This window comes from Mus caroli, unplaced genomic scaffold (assembly GCF_978045245.1).
Source record: "Mus caroli unplaced genomic scaffold, Mus_caroli_1 scaffold_4, whole genome shotgun sequence".
NCBI classification, from domain to species: Eukaryota; Metazoa; Chordata; class Mammalia; order Rodentia; family Muridae; genus Mus; species Mus caroli.
Window position 1 is genome coordinate 113,621,712 of NW_028227259.1, and position 6,000 is coordinate 113,627,711.

Genomic DNA, 6,000 nt, shown 5'->3' on the forward strand with positions numbered 1-6,000 from the left:
CAATGAATTTATGAAATTCCTAGGCAAATGGATGGACCTGGAGGGCATCATCCTGAGTGAGGTAACCCAATCACAAAAGAACTCACATGATATGCACTCACTGATAGGTGGATACTAGCCCCAAAACTTAGAATACCCAAGATACAATTTGCAAAATACATGAAACTCAAGAAGAAGGTAGACTAAAGTGTGGACCAAAAGAACAAACAAACAAACAAGCCCTGAGGCAGAAGTATTCAGTATATAGTTCTAAAAGATTTTCACAGTATAACTAACACTAGTGTTGTTTAAATTTTTCTGTTAAAAGGAAAAATAAAGGCCATTTATTATTTTAGTTCAACTATTTGTGCTTGCTAGTTTTGTTTATTTGTTGTTTGTTTCATTTCAATAAGAAAGAGGTGCCTGATAGATTTTAGTTGTGAAAATGCCTCCATAAGACTTAGAATGAACCTCTAAAATGTCCATCTCTGTGTACATCATAATCAATTTCAAAAATTAAAGGCCAGGAAAAACTAAGAAATATTAGGAGAGTAGTTCATGAGTTACAGTCAGTGATGATAAATGACATCAGGAGCAGAAACACCAGCAAGTGGTGCCACATGCTTCAACACTGAAAGAATGTTAATCATAATCCTTTGTACAACAAAACATTCTTGGGGATACTCTTAGATCAGTGGAAATTTAAGATTAAGAAACTCAAGAAAAGGGGCTGGAGAGATGGCTCAGATGTTAAGAGCACTGGCTGCTCTTCCAGAGGTCCTGAGTTCAATTCTCAGCAACCACATGGTGGCTCACAACCATCTCTAATGGGATCTGATACCCTTTTATGGTATGTCTGAAGGCAGCTACAGTGTACTCATCAAATTTATCAAATTAATATGTATAAATAAATATAAGTTAAAAAAAGAAACTCAAGAATAGAGGTAAAATAATAGAAGCCATTATGAAAACCTATGGCAAGTAAGTGAGTTTCCTGGAGATGGATCAGTGTTTTGCATGGTTACAATGGGTACACTCTGGAGAGGCACAGCCCCAGGGACTTTGTATAAAAAATGGTTCTCACTGTGGATAAGCCCTTCCTGCCAGTAGTACATAGAATAATGATTCCTGGTAATCAACCCATGCTATTGGGCAAATTTTCTACAGATGAACATCATCTCCCTCCCTTCCTTCCCTCTTTCCCTGTGAAATTGCCAAGAGTCATCCATCACCTTTTTGCTCCAGAATAGCCAAGAGAGAATTAAATTGCCAGAGCCCTCAGAAGAGTGAGAGTTAAATTTCCAGAAGCCATCAGCTTCTCAACTTCAGAACAGTAAGAGAGAGTTACAGGCCAGAGGCCATCAGTCTTTGGCCTCAACTGGATGCTGTGAACCACCTCAGTATGAGACCTTGTTGGGGCAAGATCCCTAGCAAAAGAAATCTTAACCAGGCATGGTAGTAAACACCTTTAATCCCGTGGTCTCACTATGTATCTTTGGCTGTCTTTGAATTCACTATGTACACTAAGCCGTCCTTACAGGTTTCTGCCTGCCTCTATCTCTGCCTCCTGAGTGCTGGGCCCACACCATCACACCTGCAATTCTCCACTTTTTAAAAAATTTTATTTTAACTAGGTATTTTCTTAATTTACATTTCCAATGCTATCCCAAAAGTCCCCTATACATTCCCTCCCCCCCCCCCCCCACACACACACATCCCTACCCACTCCCATTCTTGGCGCTGGCTTTCCCCTGTACTGAAGCATATAAAGTTTACAAGACCAATCGTCCTCTCTTTCCACTGCTGGCTGACTAGATAATCTTCTGATACATATGCAGCTAGAGACAGGAGCTCCAGGGATACTGGTTAGTTCGTATTGTTGTTCCACCTATAGGGTTGCAGACCCCTTTAGCTCCTTGGGTACTTTCTCTAGCTCCTCCATTGGGGGCCCTGTGTTCCTTCCACTTCTGTGAGCATCCACTTCTGTGTTTGCTAGGCCGCAGCATAGCCTCACAAGAGACAGCTATATCAGGGTCCTTTCAGCAAAATCTTGCTAGTGTATGCAATGATGTCAGCGTTTGAGGGCAGATTATGGGATGGATCCCTGGGTATGGCAGTCTCTAGATGGTGCATCCTTTACTCTCAACTCTAAACTTTGTTTCTGTAACTCCTTCCATGGGTGTTTTGTTCCCAATTCTAAGAAGGGGCAAAGTGTCCATACTTTGGTCTTCCTTCTTCTTGAATTTCATGTGTTTGGCAAATTGTATCTTATATCCTGGGTATACTAAGTTTCTGGACTAATATCCACTTATCAGTGAGTACATATCATGTGAGTTCTTTTGTGATTGGGTTACCTCACTCAGGATGATGCCCTCCAGGTCCATCCATTTGCCTAGGAATTTCATAAATTCATTCTTTTTAATAGCTGAATAGTACTCCATTGTGTAAATGTACCACATTTTCTATATCCATTCCTCTGTTGAGGGGCATCTGGGTTCTTTCCAGCTTCTGGCTATTATAAATAAGGCTGCTATGAACATAGTGGAGTCCTTTTTACCGGTTGGAACATCTTCTGGATATATGCCGAGGAGAGGTATTACAGGACCCTCCAGTAGTACTATGTCCAATTTTCTGAGGAACCACCAGACTGATTTCCAGAGTGGTTGTACAAGCTTGCAATTCCACCAAAAATAGAGGAGTGTTCCTCTCACTCCACATCCTTGCCAGCATGTCCTGTCACCTGAATTTTTGATCTTAGCCATTCTAACTGGTGTGAGGTGGAATCTCAGTGTTGTTTTGATTTGCATTTCCCTGAAAATTAAGGATGCTGAACATTTTTTCAGGTGCTTCTCAGCCATTTGGTATTCCTCAGTTAAGAATTCTTTGTTTAGCTCTGAGCCCCATTTTTTAATGGTGTTATTTTAAGTTTTGGAGTCCATCTTCTTGAATTCTTTATATATATTAGATATTAGTCCCCTCTCTGATTTTGGATAGGCAAAGATGCTTTCTCAATCTGTTGGTGGCCTTTTTGTCTTATTGACAGTGTCTTTTGCCTTACAGAAGCTTTGCAATTTTATGAGGTCCCACTTGTCTATTCTCGATCTTACAGCACAAGCCATTGCTGTTCTATTCAGGAAATTTTCCCCTGTGCCCATATCTTTGAGGCTTTTCCCCACTTTCTCTTCTATTACTTTCACTGTCTCTGGTTTTATGTGGAGTTCCTTGATCCACTTATATTTGACCTTAGTACATGGAGATAGGAATGGATCAATTGGCATTCTTCTACATGATAACTGCCAGTTGTGCCAGCACCATTTGTTGGAAATGCTGTCTTTTTTCCACCAGGTGGTTTTAGCTCCCTTGTCAAAGATCAACTGACTATAGCTGTGTGTGTTCATTTCTGTGTCTTCAGCTCTATTCCATTGGTCTACTTGTCTGTCTCTATACCAGTACCATGCAGTTTTTTTCACAATTGCTCTGTAGTACAGCTTTAGATCAGGCATGGTGATTCCACCAGAGGTTCTTTTATCCTTGAGAAGAGTTTTTGCTATCCTAGGTTTTTTGTTATGCCAGAATTATTTGCAGATTGCCCTTTCTAATTCGTTGAAGAATTGAGTTGGAATTTTGATGGGGATTGCATTGAATCTGTAGAATGCTTTTGGCAAGATAGCCATTTTTACTATATTGATCCTGCCCATTCATGAGCATGGGAGATCTTTCCATCTTCTGAGATCTTCTTTAGTTTCTTTCTTCAGAGACTTGAGATTCTTATCATATGGATCTTTCACTTCCTTAGTTAGTCATGCCAAGGTATTTTATATTATTTCTGACTATTGAGAATGGTGTTGCCGGGCGTGGTGGCGCACGCCTTTAATCCCAGCACTCGGGAGGCAGAGGCAGGCGGATTTCTGAGTTCGAGGCCAGCCTGGTCTACAAAGTGAGTGCCAGGACAGCCAGGGCTATACAGAGAAACCCTGTCTCGAAAAACCTAAAAAAAAAAAAAAAAAAAAAAGAGAATGGTGTTGTTACTCTAATTTCTCTCTCAGCCTATTTATCCTTTGTGTAGAGAAAGACCATTGACTTGTTTGAGTTAATTTTATATCCGGCTACTTCACCGAAGTGTTTATCAGGTTTAGGAGTTCTCTGGTGGAATTTTTAGGGTCATTTATATATACTATCATATCATCTGCAAAAAGTGATATTTTGACTTTCTCCTTTCCAATTTGTTTCCCCTTGATATTCTTTTATTGTCGAATTGCTCTGGCTAGGACTTCAAGTACAATGTTGAATAGGTAGGGAGAAAGTGAGCAGCCTTGTCTAGTTCCTGATTTTAATGGGATTGTTTCCAGCTTCTCACCATTTACTTTGATGTTGACTACTGGTTTTCTATAGATTGCTTTTTATCATGTTTAGGTATGAGCCTTGAATTCCTGATCTTTCCAAGACTTTTATCATGAATGGGTCTTGGATTTTGTCAAATGCTTTCTCCCTATCTAACGAGATGATTATAGGTTTTTGTCTTTGAGTTTGTTTATATAATGGATTATGTTGATGGATTTTCATATATTAAACCATCCCTGCATCCCTGGAATGAAACCTACTTGGTGAGGATGGATGATTCTTTTGATGTGTTCTTGGATTCGGTTAGCGAGAATTTTATTGTGTATTTTTGCATCAATATTCATAAGGGAAATTGGTCTGAAGCTCTGTGTCTTTGTTGGGCCATTCTGTGGTTTAGGTATAAGAGTAATTGTGTCTTCATAGAATGAATTGGGTAGAGTACCTTCTGCTTCTATTTTGTGGAATAGTTTGTGAAGAACTGGAATTAGATCTTCTTTGAAGGTCTGATAGAACTCTGCACTAAACCCATCTTGTCCTAGGCTTTTTTTGGTTGGGAGACTATTAATGACTGCTTCTATTTCTTTAGGGGATATAGGACTGTTTAGATCATTAACCTGATCTTGATTTAACTTTGTTACCTGGTATCTTTCTAGAAATTTGTCCATTTCATCCAGGTTTTCCAGTTTTGTTGAGTATAGCCTTTTGTAGAAGGATCTGGTGGTGTTTTGGATTTCTTCAGGATCTGTTATGTCTCCGTTTTCATTTCTGATTTGTTAATTAGAATGCTGTCCCTGTGCCCTCTAGTGAGTCTAGCTAAGGGTTTATCTATCTTGTTGATTTTCTCAAAGAACCAGCTCCTCCTTTGTTTGATTCTTTGAATAGTTCTTCTTGTTTCCACTTGGTTGATTTCGCCCCTGAGTTTGATTATTTCCTGCAGTCTACTCCTCTTGGGTGAATTTGCTTCCTTTTGTTCTAGAGTTTTTAGGTGTGTTGTCAAGCTGCTAGTATATGCTCTCTGTAGTTTCTTTTTGGAGGCACTCAGAGCTATGTGTTGTCCTCTTAGAAATGCTTTCATTGTTTCCCATAAGTTTGGGTATGTTGTGGCTTCATTTTCATTAAACTCTAAAAAGTCTTTAATTTCTTTCTTTATTCCTTCCTTGACCAAGATATCATTGAGAAGAGTGCTGTTCAGTTTCCATGTGAATGTTGGCTTTTTATTATATATGTTGTTATTGAACGTCAGCCTTAGTTCATGGTGATCTGATAGGATGCATGAGACAATTTCAATATTTTTGTCTGTTGAGGCCTGTTTTGTGACCATTTATATGGTCAGTTTTGGAGAAGGTACCATGAGGTTCTGAGAAGAAGGTATATCCTTTTGTTTTAGGATAAAATGTTTTGTAGATATCTATTAAATCCAATTATTTCATAAGTACTGTTAGTTTCACTGTGTCCCTGTTTAGTTTCTGTTTCCAGGATCTGTCCATTGATGAAAGTGGTGTGTTGAATTCTCCCACTATTATTGTGTGGGGTGCAATGTGTGCCTTGAGCCTTACTAAAGTCTCTTTAATGAATGTGGCTGTCCTTGCATTTGAAGCATAGATATTCAGAATTGAGAGTTCCTCTTGGAAGATTTTATCTTTGATGAGTATGAAGTGTCCCTCCTTGTCTTTTTTGATA